Below are 14,779 nucleotides of genomic sequence, written 5' to 3'. Positions count from 1 at the left end.
GAATAGTGTAAAAGACGCTTTTTGACAAAATGTCTCCGACGCCCTAAACAATTTTTGCTTTCTTGTTGTCCAAGGAGAAATGTTAAAGTGAGAAGCGGTATGTGTTTGTACTTTGTAGACTTTTCAAACCGTCGACAGATCGTACTTATCGTGGTGAATTAAATGCCTGCGGCTTTTGTCGTTGTAAACGGTTGGTTGCAATGCTGATATGCTTTCCTACAGTTTACCTTCATCTTTACGCACCACCTTCCTCCCACCCTCCTTTAGTGTCGGCCGAGATTATAACACCGGAATACAGCACACTCGTGGATCAAGATGCACGTGACCTTAATGACTTCACCTTCGTGTCATTACGCGAATTCTCCCGCGCTTTTTTGTCCTTTTTGTTGTCACTTGGTCGCCCGAAAATGGCCAGTGACCTGGAATGCTTTACATTTGTATGGAAAAACCGGTTTTTCAGGTAGGAAACCAAATGGAACGGGCCTTTCCTTCCACTGACAGTACGTTGGACCTCTTTACTCGTTTTTACCGGAATGATCCGAAAATCACTGTACCATTTGCTTTTTCATACTCCTTGATGAAATTCGCAGTCTTTTCGGTAGGAAATAAAATGCTGTCAAATGGTGCGCACTCATCCTGACCCATGTTTGTTGAAATTTTGTACTGTTCCATTTGACGGAAAATTGTCACAGGTTTTTCCACGCAAATGGAAGGTGCTCCAGAAGCCTAACACTTCTCAGACAAAATTGCTTTACGTCATGCCGACCATGCCTTGGGCACTGTTCATAATTCATTGATGATTTTCGCGCAACCATCGTAAAGAGAATACAACAACACGAACACGGAAAATTGATTTTCTTTCGGAGTTCAGATAAACTAAACTGCTCTGCTGCTTCACAACATAAAAATAACGAAAGTGTATTGTTTAAACCTCTGCCCGCTCGACGCGACCACCAACAATCTTTTCCTCAGCTCAACAACATCGCGATCTTGGTGCTAACTAAGAATAGCCAGCTCCAGCCACGAGATTGGACAAAAATAGGTCCGCAATGCGAACATGTGTCTAGTGCAGGATTGATACTGGGAGTTGATAGTCTACATGTAGCCTGCCAAGCAGGCGTCCCCGTTCAGAGAGCTTTTCCGCATTCCGGCCGCGCGTAAATTGGAGCAAGAGCAACAACTCGACGAAGCAGGGGGTGGTGAGGCGAGAGAGGAAAGCTTGCCCGCAAACCCCTCGATTTTGTAAAACGCCCATTGGTTTCCACGGTTGAGTTCATTTATTGATTGACAACTTTGTCACCGAGCTAAAATAATAATGGTACTACATGTGAAAGTGAAGTATGATCATCGCAGTAAATTTTCCAATTTAAGCAACTGGAAAGAAGAAGCCTGAAAAAAATCAGGGCTTCAACGGGGTTCGAACCCGTGACCTCCGCGATACCGGTGCGATGCTCTACCAACTGAGCTATGAAGCCACACATTGGGAGCGAGGTCAATTAATTGAGTTCATATCTTCCCGTGAGTGAAATGATGTGAAGTATATATGAAATAATTCATATTTGAACTGCGGTAGTAGATGAAAGTGAAGTATGATCATCGCAGTAAATTTTCCAGTTTAAGCAACTGGAAAGAAGTTTCCAGTTGCTTAAATTGGAAAATTTACTGCGATGATCATACTTCACTTTCATCTACTACCGCAGTTCAAATATGAATTATTTCATATATACTTCACATCATTTCACTCACGGGAAGATATGAACTCAATTAATTGACCTCGCTCCCAATGTGTGGCTTCATAGCTCAGTTGGTAGAGCATCGCACCGGTATCGCGGAGGTCACGGGTTCGAACCCCGTTGAAGCCCTGATTTTTTTCAGGCTTCTTCTTTCCAGTTGCTTAAATTGGAAAATTTACTGCGATGATCATACTTCACTTTCATCTACTACCGCAGTTCAAATATGAATTATTTCATATATACTTCACAATGGTACTACATGTATCTACATACTCGTTTGGAGGGCAATAAGCGAAATGTTCGTCTTAAGACCAGCTTTTCCTGTGATTTAACTCTAACCGTTCATTAGCTTGACGGTCTGTTTCATTCTCTTGAATTGCTGCTAAAAAAAATATTTAAACATTGAATTATATGAGTAATAACGAAGAGGCAAGATTTGCTGTTACTCCGAGTTTCGTGCTTACGCACTCATCAGACAGTATTTAATGATAAGCATTCCTATCAACTAGATATATATACACGGTATTAAACAATAGGCTAATTGCTGGACTAGTTGCATTACAATAAGTGATAGTTATACTGGAAAACAATAGGTGTGAAGACAGAAATTACGGGGACGAGTATAAACTGCGTGAGTGCAGTACAATATAAAGAAAGTGTCAAGCGTTCTTCAAGTAGAATTTGTTCTCGTGCCGGCATTTAGAAATAAGTTCTGATCTTTTGTTTAGTAGATTGTCGTTGCTATGTTTGATAATCATTAGTTTTTCTGTGAGGCAGAGGTCGCATCGTTTGGAAATGTTGTTGTAGGGTCTTGCACGGCTAATAATTGACCATTTGATGTTGAAGTCTTGTTTTTTGTCGTGTAGTTGCCAGATGTATTTAGAAAGCTCGGTGCTGTTGATGTGTTTTCTGTGCTTAAATGTGGATTTGTGCTGCGAGAATCTCTGTTTGAAAGTTCCTTCTGTCAGTCCAATGTAGTTCTTGGTTGTGTTGTTAGTTGTAACTTGTGCGTTGTAGATTACACTGGAAGTCAGGCATTTGTTGTCTAGCGGGCATTGGTCTTTTTTGCGGCAGTTGCATTGCTCTCCGGTGGTTGCGTTGGCGTTGTTGTCGGCGTTTGTTATTTTCATGTTGTGTTTGTTGATTACTGTTTTCATGTTGTCCATGCAACTGTAGCTGACTTTGACGTTGTTTTTGTTGAAGAGGCTGTGGTATTTATGTTGGTTCGGAAAGTGCTTAGATATGAGCTTCAGGAATGTTCTACCGATGTTTGTCTTTACGTTTTTACTAAATGGAGGGTTGTACCATATAATGTTTCTTTGTCTGTTGCGTCGGGGGCGTGTTGGTTGATTGTCTTCGTTGTAAATTAGTGTTTCAGAGTATCCGCTGGCTTTCAAAGCAGTTTCGTAGATTGGTTTGGCCTTGTTGAATTCGTGTTCGTTGCATGAGTTGGCGGAAATACGGCGATTGATGGATGCTGGAAGTTGCTTTATTATGTTAGGTGGGTGGTTAGACTTTGTGTTGATGTACTGCGGTTCGTCGTTAGGCTTTCTGTAGGGGCAGTAGGTCCCTTTTGTAAGATCGAAGGTGACGTCCAGGTAGTTAACAATTTTCATGTTAGTCTGTATGGTAATGTTGAGTCCATATGTCTTGAAGCGTCTTGTTATGTCCTTCCTTGTACGGTCTGCTTGAGGTCCAGAGATGTTTTTGAAGATGGCAAGTCCGTCGTCTCTGTAAAGCCCGATGTTGTCTATCCCGTATGTGTTACACAGGTCGTTGAGAATGAATAAGCCTACGAGCTCGCATACTTCGGCTCCGTCGAAGCTGCCCATAGTAACGTCAAAAGAACTGTTGTTTTTCTTGATCCAGGCGGTGTTACTGTCAAAGAGAAGGGATTTTCTTGAATGCATAATAATATCGATGTCGCGGTCCGTAATGGAAGTGAATTGTTTGGCGAAGTTGATTGCGTCTGTAAGAAGTTTCTCAGTAATGGAAGGGTAGAAGTTCTCAATGTCAAATACGGCGAAGGTATGTTGATCTTTGTGTTGTATAGAGGAGAACCAGTTGATGACGGATGATGAGTTTTTCCATTGGTTAAGGCCAGTCTTCTGTCTCACAGTCGTGTTAATGTTCGCGAGGATTTCTTTACTGATACGTCCAATCTCACTTTTTGCAGGGTTAATGAGTCTACATGTAGGTTTGTTCTGGAAGTTGTCTTTATGGTCTTTGAGTGTTATAAAAGCCTGTCGCTCAGCCATGCGTTCCGCGCGGTCGTCAATGTTCAGATTAGTAGCAATGACTTGAGCTTCTTTGTTAATAGCAGTAATCGTATTAGAATTTGCTTTCTTGTACGTCGATGTGATATTGTCCTTGAGAAGCTTGTCGTGCGAAGCTTTGTCTACTTCGTAGTAGTTGGTTGTTTTGTCAGCAGGTATGAATGTTTTTGTGGAGTTGTTTATTTTCCTAATGTCTTGTTGTAGATGGTCTTGGAAGTCATCTCGTATTTGCCTGAATTCAATGTTCTTGATCATTTCGTACACGTCAGTTTCAAAGTTGTTTAGGTCTTCGTTCTGAGGAGGGCATTTTCTTGATTTAAAACCAAAGTTGTTGTTGTCAATGTTGTCGTCGTCGTTGTTGTGGTCTGTGTTATTCTTATCTTTATTCTGTTCGAAGAAGAAGGCTTTCCAACGCATACGCTTGATTACACTTTCGGTCTTTTCGATGAGTTTCTTGAGGTAGGAGTTTCTTGGTGGGATAGGAATGTTCTTCATTGAATAGTTGAATCTTGTTTTCTCCATTGTGGATAACGGCGATCGGCGAAAAGTGCTCTACTGTTCTTCTTCGAACAGAATAAAGATAAGAATAACACAGACCACAACAACGACGACGACAACATTGACAACAACAACTTTGGTTTTAAATCAAGAAAATGCCCTCCTCAGAACGAAGACCTAAACAACTTTGAAACTGACGTGTACGAAATGATCAAGAACATTGAATTCAGGCAAATACGAGATGACTTCCAAGACCATCTACAACAAGACATTAGGAAAATAAACAACTCCACAAAAACATTCATACCTGCTGACAAAACAACCAACTACTACGAAGTAGACAAAGCTTCGCACGACAAGCTTCTCAAGGACAATATCACATCGACGTACAAGAAAGCAAATTCTAATACGATTACTGCTATTAACAAAGAAGCTCAAGTCATTGCTACTAATCTGAACATTGACGACCGCGCGGAACGCATGGCTGAGCGACAGGCTTTTATAACACTCAAAGACCATAAAGACAACTTCCAGAACAAACCTACATGTAGACTCATTAACCCTGCAAAAAGTGAGATTGGACGTATCAGTAAAGAAATCCTCGCGAACATTAACACGACTGTGAGACAGAAGACTGGCCTTAACCAATGGAAAAACTCATCATCCGTCATCAACTGGTTCTCCTCTATACAACACAAAGATCAACATACCTTCGCCGTATTTGACATTGAGAACTTCTACCCTTCCATTACTGAGAAACTTCTTACAGACGCAATCAACTTCGCCAAACAATTCACTTCCATTACGGACCGCGACATCGATATTATTATGCATTCAAGAAAATCCCTTCTCTTTGACAGTAACACCGCCTGGATCAAGAAAAACAACAGTTCTTTTGACGTTACTATGGGCAGCTTCGACGGAGCCGAAGTATGCGAGCTCGTAGGCTTATTCATTCTCAACGACCTGTGTAACACATACGGGATAGACAACATCGGGCTTTACAGAGACGACGGACTTGCCATCTTCAAAAACATCTCTGGACCTCAAGCAGACCGTACAAGGAAGGACATAACAAGACGCTTCAAGACATATGGACTCAACATTACCATACAGACTAACATGAAAATTGTTAACTACCTGGACGTCACCTTCGATCTTACAAAAGGGACCTACTGCCCCTACAGAAAGCCTAACGACGAACCGCAGTACATCAACACAAAGTCTAACCACCCACCTAACATAATAAAGCAACTTCCAGCATCCATCAATCGCCGTATTTCCGCCAACTCATGCAACGAACACGAATTCAACAAGGCCAAACCAATCTACGAAACTGCTTTGAAAGCCAGCGGATACTCTGAAACACTAATTTACAACGAAGACAATCAACCAACACGCCCCCGACGCAACAGACAAAGAAACATTATATGGTACAACCCTCCATTTAGTAAAAACGTAAAGACAAACATCGGTAGAACATTCCTGAAGCTCATATCTAAGCACTTTCCGAACCAACATAAATACCACAGCCTCTTCAACAAAAACAACGTCAAAGTCAGCTACAGTTGCATGGACAACATGAAAACAGTAATCAACAAACACAACATGAAAATAACAAACGCCGACAACAACGCCAACGCAACCACCGGAGAGCAATGCAACTGCCGCAAAAAAGACCAATGCCCGCTAGACAACAAATGCCTGACTTCCAGTGTAATCTACAACGCACAAGTTACAACTAACAACACAACCAAGAACTACATTGGACTGACAGAAGGAACTTTCAAACAGAGATTCTCGCAGCACAAATCCACATTTAAGCACAGAAAACACATCAACAGCACCGAGCTTTCTAAATACATCTGGCAACTACACGACAAAAAACAAGACTTCAACATCAAATGGTCAATTATTAGCCGTGCAAGACCCTACAACAACATTTCCAAACGATGCGACCTCTGCCTCACAGAAAAACTAATGATTATCAAACATAGCAACGACAATCTACTAAACAAAAGATCAGAACTTATTTCTAAATGCCGGCACGAGAACAAATTCTACTTGAAGAACGCTTGACACTTTCTTTATATTGTACTGCACTCACGCAGTTTATACTCGTCCCCGTAATTTCTGTCTTCACACCTATTGTTTTCCAGTATAACTATCACTTATTGTAATGCAACTAGTCCAGCAATTAGCCTATTGTTTAATACCGTGTATATATATCTAGTTGATAGGAATGCTTATCATTAAATACTGTCTGATGAGTGCGTAAGCACGAAACTCGGAGTAACAGCAAATCTTGCCTCTTCGTTATTACTCATATACTCAGCTCTACACTATATGTGTATTGAGCACTATTTTAATGGGATCTGCTACTTCCTCATATGGTTAAACATTGAATTACAGAACCGCCCGGAAATCGGAAGCCTTTGTTTCAAAATTGCCACCGCGAGTAAATTCGCGTTTGCAGGGAAAACAACAACCAGTCGCCGGCTTCTAAAATTCGGTCTTTCGTTATCTGGACACGAACAACGACTCAGTAAAGCTTAGCGGGGCTGCCAAATAAGATTGGTTCCCCTTCCCTGATTCCTGTTTGATCTTCGCGCACGATCGATGATTAAAACAACAGCTGAAAGATTTTAAAAGCTTTCGCTGAATCCAGCGGGTAATAGAGCCACCGAATATTTACCCTCTAAAAGATGGCGTCTTCTGAGTAAAATTAAATCGAATACGTACCATCCACGTCAAGTCTGACAGATCTTCGCAAAGATAGGGTCTAAAAGTACTCACGAGTGACCACGAGTGAGGTTACATCAAAAAATGTCAGTGATGTTATTATGACGTAAATTTTAAAGTCATTGTATGGTCTTTTCATCAAATAATGACATATCCACCAAACTGAGGCTATTCATTGGTGTAGTAATCAGAGATTAAAGCAGTGGCTGTGCGCTCACAATTCGCGATCGATTGTTCAGTTTCTTTACACATATTGGCTGTTGAAATTATCTACTTTCATGCTCATTAAGTCGGTAACCTTTTTCATTTGTGAAAGCGAAGAAAAATCCGAGAGCTTTTATTAGAGTAGTGAGGCTCAAAACTTCACGCGCGGACTTTGCATGTTTTCTTTAATTTGCCCGAATAACAGATAACGATTTGCACGTGAAGTTCAACTAGCGATGAATAGATTAAAAACTTGTAAAATAAACTTGTAAGAAACTATAAACTTCCAGGAAAAGCATTTCTTCAAACTTTTTTTCGAAACTGAAAGTTCAATTTCAGAATGCCAACGCTTGTAATAAATATTTCTTGAGAAAACATAGTTTATGGTCAAACAGCGCATCCTTAAGGTAATTCCTCTGAAATAAAAGTGACAATAGATTTTTGTTCAAATTTTGTCCACTGAATATTTGTCATATGATAACTTCAATTTTGAAATAAAAAAAGGGGGGTGCCCATGCTCATTAAGGAGCAGTGAGGCATTGAAAATGCCCCATTTTGGCATTATTTAATGCTTATTATAAGAACGCATTTCCAGTAATTGTAATATCTTTGTGAACCCAGATTCATAAGAACACGCGTTAACCTACAGTCAATACATTGCGTCGGACACAAATAAACATTTTAAGTTTGATTCAGGCAGAAAGCTAAATCCTTGATTAAAAATTTGAACCAAATTTCTTGACGTGGTTACCGACTGCAAAATAGAAAAGACCACAGTGTATCTGCTATTTTTCTTATTTATTCAATTTTCAGCAATAGAAATTAGATCAGTCTTTTCTCACGCAAAGCTTATGATTAGTTGATTACAATGACTGGAAAAAAAATTGGGGTGCCCGTGCTCGTTGGTGAGCTAGAGCCATTTTTCAACTGACGGAACTCAATATCAAGGCAAATCCGTCATGTTTTCAATATGCGCGTGCACGAGCGTGCGCTAATGACGCCATAAATTATGCGCAGTAAGGATGCGCAATTCAAATGTGAGGAATGACCTTAAGGACGGTGTCTACTTTTGTTAGTGCGCACACGTTCTGTGCATCACGCAAGGCAGGTTTAAGCGCCAAGCGTGCGCCGAGGTTGACACAAGGCTGTCACAACCAACTAGGCTACTAAGTATACGACTAAAATGAAAACAAAATTTTCCCACTGTGACCAAATCAAGTTTAATGAGCCTGTACTTAAACCAGGAACACCAGAATAGCAGCATATCGCTAACCACTAACTGTTAACGTCTTCCAGCTGAAAAGCTAGCTGGAAATCCAACTGTAAACATGTACCTGCAGATGGCGTAGTGCGCGCGCAAAACAAGTTGGAGATACGCAAATATTTTACTTGCTGGGAAGGTGACAGGAAAATATGTAGCGGGCATCATAAAAGTTTTCAAAAAAGATCGATAACTTTAGAAAACGCGTGGCTACCCCTGCATTTTATGTTATGAAATGGAAGTGATAAACCTATTCAACACGTGATTAATTTCTGGCTGTGAGCACAAGGTATTTAGACTGTATTTTAGTTGAACCAGAGGAAGGCTGTCAGAGACCCTAAAAGCGCCGTTGCAATGATTTTGGTGTTAAAAACATACCAAAAATGGTTTTTATGTTACCATTTACCGTGTAGTTTTAAGATCTTTATAAATGTGTTTGCTTTTCTGTCTGTAAAGGCGAATTCTAAGGAAGTCTGTGAAGAAATGTCCTTTCCTTCTTTTTTCAGAAAAATGTTGATGTCAGCATTTTTGTTGAGATTTAAGGACGGTGCCTACTAAATACAAAGGTTTTTGCGCCAGGTAAGGACAACGCGGAAAAAGTAGATCTTTGCAAGGGCTATTGGAATCCACAAAGAAAAATGGGGGTAGCCACGCATTTTTTCGAGATAATTAGCCTTGAATCTCAACAAAAATGCTGACATCAGCATTTTCCTGAAAAAAGAAGGAAAGGATATTTCTTCACAGATTTCCATAGAATTCACATTTACATACAGAAAAGCAAACACATTTAAAAATCTTTAAACTACATGGTAAATGGTGACAAAAAAAACACATTTTTGATATGTTTTTAATACCAAAATCGTTGCAAAAGCGCTTTTAACGTATCTGACAGCCTTCCTCTGGCTCAGCTAAAATACAGTCTAAATACCTTTTGTTCACAACCAGAAACTAATCACGTGTTGAATAGACTTGCCACTTCCATTTCATAACATAAAATGTAGGGGTAACCACGCGTTTTTTAAAGTTATTGATCTTTTTTGAAAACTTTTACGGTGCCCGTTACATTTTTTCCTGTCACCTCCCCAGTAAGTGACACATTTGCGTATCCCGCACTTGTTTTGCGCGCGCACTACGCCATCTGCAGGTACATGTTTACAGTTGGATTTCAGTATAATTTTCGACAGATAATAGCTAGGTTTTCAGCTGGAAGACGTAAACAGTTTGTGGTTAGCAATATGTTGTTATTCTGGTGTTCCTGGTTTAAGTACAGGTTCATTAAACTTGATTTGGTCACGGTAGGAAAATGTTGCTTTCATTTTAGTCGTGTACGTAATAGCGTAGCGCGCGCGTGGAGCTAAACCATGGCTTGCGTGATCCGCAGAACGTGTGCGCGCTAACAAAAGTAGGCACCGTCCTTAAGGCTAATTATCTCGAAAAAATTCGTGGCTACCCCCATTTTCCTTTGTGGATTCCAATAGCCCTTGCAAAGATCTACTTTTTCCGCGTAGTCCTAACCTGGCGCAAAAAACCTTTGTATTTAGTAGGCACCGTCCTTATAGGATTTCAAAGACTTCTTTGTCTTTGGTGATCGAAGCAAATTGTTCCAATGCTTTACAGTTCTTATGGCAAAGGTGCGTCCTCCCTCCGAGATGTTTCTGTGAAGGGGCCACAATAAATTTACATTACAATTTCTCGTGATTCTTGAGTGAGCATCGGAGGTTTTTCTAAGAGATGCGTTTGAATAGTCGGGTAGAGTACCGTTTATCCGTTTATAGGTCAGTTAACATCGCCATACGCTTCATTTATAAAAGGGCATCCAGCTTAGGTTGTCAAACAATGTTACTGCCTGTTCGACTAGTGCGTTCACTGCGTTGTGCTTCAAGAATAATACGTGCGGCCCGTTTCTGCATACGGAGAATTCTCTCGAGTGTCTCTTTGTTGCACGATGTCCATACTGAGCTTGCATACATCATAAGTGGTTTTATTACTGCGTTAAAATAGATTATTCTCTGGTTTTTCTTTGAGTAGGGTTTAATATGGCGCAAAAGGCCAAGTCAAAGGTCAAGTCAAAGTTCATCGACATGCACTTCGTAAGTTAGATCTTCATCAATGATCATACCAAGAAGTTCATGGTTTGCGACTTGTTCAATTTCTGCGTTTTTACTTCCAGTTTTGCTATATCTTGGACCATGAGCTTCCGTAGACGCTTCCCCGTTACCGACAGAGCTTTTGTTTATTTTGGTCTCTCGAGCCCATCTCTCTACTTCACTCAGGTCCAGTGACAATGTTTGATTTAGTGATGGTATGGTTTTCCAGTTTGAACTTCGAAGCCAAGGTGGTGTCGTCTGCAAAACTGTCCATAGCTGAGTTTTGAACGTGAATGGGCATATCGTTGACGAACAAAATGAAAAGCACCGGCCCTTGGGACACACCTTGCTTTACCGTTAACTGTTCAGACGTAGTTTTCCCTAACGAAATAAATTGTTTCCCCTCAGGCAGGTAGGATTTGAACCAGGCAACAGAAGAAGGAGTAGCACCGTAGATCGACAGCTTTTTTAGAAGAAGTTCATGATCAATCACATCAAAAGCTTTTCGGAAATCTATAAAAACCAGACCGGTCACTTCGTCATTTTTCATGTTCTCTAGAATCTGATCCGTAAGTCTGATCAGGGCTGTTTCAGTAGAGTGTCCTGACCTAAAGGTTGATTGCAGCTCGTACAAAAAGTTATTATTGCGTAAGAAATTAGAAAGAGAGCTGGCCACGTGCTTTTCGAGAATTTTCGAAAAGACAGGTGAAACAGATATCGGGCGGTAATTGTTGATATCATTTCGTGCTCCTCCTTTGCGCAGTGGAAATGAAATGAAACAGTGCTTTCCACTGGAAACAGCACAACCAATTAACAGCTAATTCCATCAAGTTGGCCTGCGTCCAAAGGTGAGCACAACAGACCAATCCCAATGTGGGATACTATCTTGGAGGAAGTAACATCTTTTTTTAACCTAGTCTGTGCAGTCAGCATTGACGGGGGTTCCCATGAAGACATCAAGGTCAGGATAAACAAAGCCAGAGTAGCTTTCAACATGCTGAGGAGAATGTGGTCCTCCCAACCAAATTTAGAATTTTTAACACCAATTTAAAAAAGCTTAAAAGAACTTAAAGAAAGAAACTTAAAGAACAGCTAACGGAAAAACCCAGCAGCCCTTCGTCGAATTTTAATAATCCGTTGGACGGACGAGGTAACAAATGAAATAGTGTGGGAAATAACAGGCGAGGAACCAATCGAGTCTCAGATTTTAAGGAGAAAGTGGAGGTGGGCAGGTCACACCTTAAGGAAACCTGCTAGCAACATCACTCGGCAGGCACTATGATGGAACCCTCAGGGCAAGAGGAAGAGGAGTCAACCAAGAAACTCCTGGAGAAGGGGTGTGGAGTCTGAAATGAGGAAGTGGGGCCACAGACACACTAGGAAGGCTTGCCCAGGACAGAAGCCGAGGAGAACGGAAGTGATCAATGGCCTATGCTCCAGCTGGAGCTAAGAGACAAATCATCATCAAATAGTTGAATATTGAATAAATAATTGAATGTTGAATAAACAGTTGAATACACTCTTCTTTTATATAAGAAGGTCTAATTTTGGAGCTGATGCTGAACGTTTTGTACTTTTTTGCGATTTGAGACTGAAAACGTTCTCAAATTTACATGGTATTCAAGGTCAACTAGCTTGATAATACTTCATACTTTGTATCACCTGATGACTTTGATGGTGTGGAAGTTACTACCGAACAGTTATAAATAAGAACTACTGATTATTGCAAACCGAGATGTGTGTCGTGCAATAAGAAAACCATTGTTAATGTTATACAAAACATGCCATAAGTATTTGGGTTAATTTTACATTTTTCTTACATTTATTTTATGCTTGTCATTTAATACATACAGATTAGCAAATAAAAACAATCTTAATCGACTCTCAGCCTGAGGAATGTTCTTAATACGTTCTTAAAATTTTGGTTTATCTCGGTCTCAACTTTCTTGTAAAAAAAAACGTTCTTATATATATATATATGACTGGATTTATGAAAATCGAGTTAAGACTTTGCACCAAAATAGCGGGCATGTTTTTGGAAAATCGGTCAGAATTACCGTACATAAATATGGGCATGTCGTACTGACAGCGCTACCTGCCTCGTGTACTCTTAAAAGAAGCCATAACATGCTTGTACAAGGCGTTTAAGCCACTGCAAATGGGTCGAACGAGCCAAACAAAGCTGAATTAGAATTAAAGGTTAAATTGATCAGTTGACTTACGGCGCTAATTTAGACATGTTTAACCTCTGCGATTTCACCTAAATGGCCTCACCATGTCTAATTTACTATGGGTTAAATTAGTCGGTCATTGTGACAAGAGCATGGAAAGCACTCACATCGGTCATTTATTTCTATGTTTCAGCGAAAAAGCGACACTTACGTGACATTCAATTTCAATAATTCTGTCTGGAATCGCAAAAACATAGCCACAGAATTTGACTTGTTACTGATAATCTTGATACAATTCTGTCCTCGAGCTAGCTTTCCACAAGGCTTATCGTAGCTCAAATAAAAGGAAATAACTCCTGTATGCCTTTTGAGGCCAGGAAGACTAATTTCACCGTCTTTTCGTTGAATCAGGAATTGTACAATTTAATTAAGAGTGCTTTTAACATGAAATTGGAGTCTAAATCATACGAAAGCCGAGGAGACTTCAGACTTCAGACTTCAGACTTCAGACTTCAGACTGAGGCCTGAGGACTGAAGTCTGAAGTCGGAAGTCCGAAGTCCGAAGTCCGAAGTCCAAGGTCCGAGGTCCGGGGTCCGAGGTACGAGGTCTGAAGTCGTAAGTCTGAAGTCTGAAGTCTGAAGTCTGAAGTCTGAAGTCTGAAGTTGTAAGTCTGAAGTCGTAAGTCTGAAGTCGAAAGTCTCATGCAAATCTGAAGTCTGAAGTCGTAAGTCTGAAGTCTGAAGTCTGAAGTTGTAAGTCTGAAGTCTGAAGTCTGAACTGTGAAGTCTGAAGAGATAGCGATAAATAATTAAAAAAAAAAATAGGTAAATAAATGAAACTTGCAGCAAGAAGTTCTCTACATTTTATGCTAGGTAAGATTTACAAGCTGCTGCCATAGGGAATTAAGGCAAAAAAATGAAATGATAAAAAAATAATAATAAAATAAAAAAAACCGCTTGAAATCTTTAACACTGTTTTCATAAATCCGGAATAAATAATTAAGAGCCAGTTCCTGTAAATACGAGAATGAGATGACAGTCGCGAAATTTTCGATTTCTTCATATTTTGCCCAAATAACTTCTGTAGTGAGTTGTTTTCGAAAATACCATTCAAAGGTCCTGAAGCGCTTTAGTTTTTTCGAAATCGAGGAAAGTTTGAAAATCGCCATTTCAGCTGCCTGACGTCGCCGAAAATGGCCGGAAATTGTGCATTTTCTTTTCGCTCGTACCGATCAACGCGATGATATCTATCAATATACTTTGGGTAGCTCATAGTGCATGTCTTGCTGTTTCTAAAGCATTAATTTGATTGGCAAAACCTCCAAGTTTAATAATATTTTAGGCCGATAAAAGTACCTTCATCGAAGCTCATAAGCGAAATGGCTAATTTTAGCTAATTTCAATACCATCAAAAGCCCACTGGTACATTTAAATTTGAAGTCGAAACTAAAATGTTCTGAAAGCCCATACTCTATATTATGATGTGTGAAAGTCTCTTCCGCGGCCCGAAAAAACTAACCCGTCGAGAGACATAAACGTGTGGTACATTTTTGTAAATTCGTCATTCGTGAAACCAACATGGAACTTGGCCAGCTACCTTCATCAAGAACAAAAATAAGCGAATGGAAGCCTTTTTCGTCAATAAGGATACTTGTAATGTTTTTTTTTTTCCTTGTAGATTGACCACATGATTAAATTTTGTAAACATTTGCAGTTAAATCAAACGAGAACCACTACGTGGAACTTACCGGGGCCCAGTGGAACACGGGATTGCATAAATATAGATAACCTCTCGCACCCGTCCCCC

This window comes from Orbicella faveolata, unplaced genomic scaffold, assembly GCF_042242905.1.
Source record: "Orbicella faveolata isolate gen_17 unplaced genomic scaffold, um_ofav_v1 contig_2, whole genome shotgun sequence".
Lineage (NCBI taxonomy): Eukaryota > Metazoa > Cnidaria > Anthozoa > Scleractinia > Merulinidae > Orbicella > Orbicella faveolata.
The sequence above is the reverse complement of the archived record's forward strand: the minus strand, read 5'-3'. Positions refer to the sequence as shown.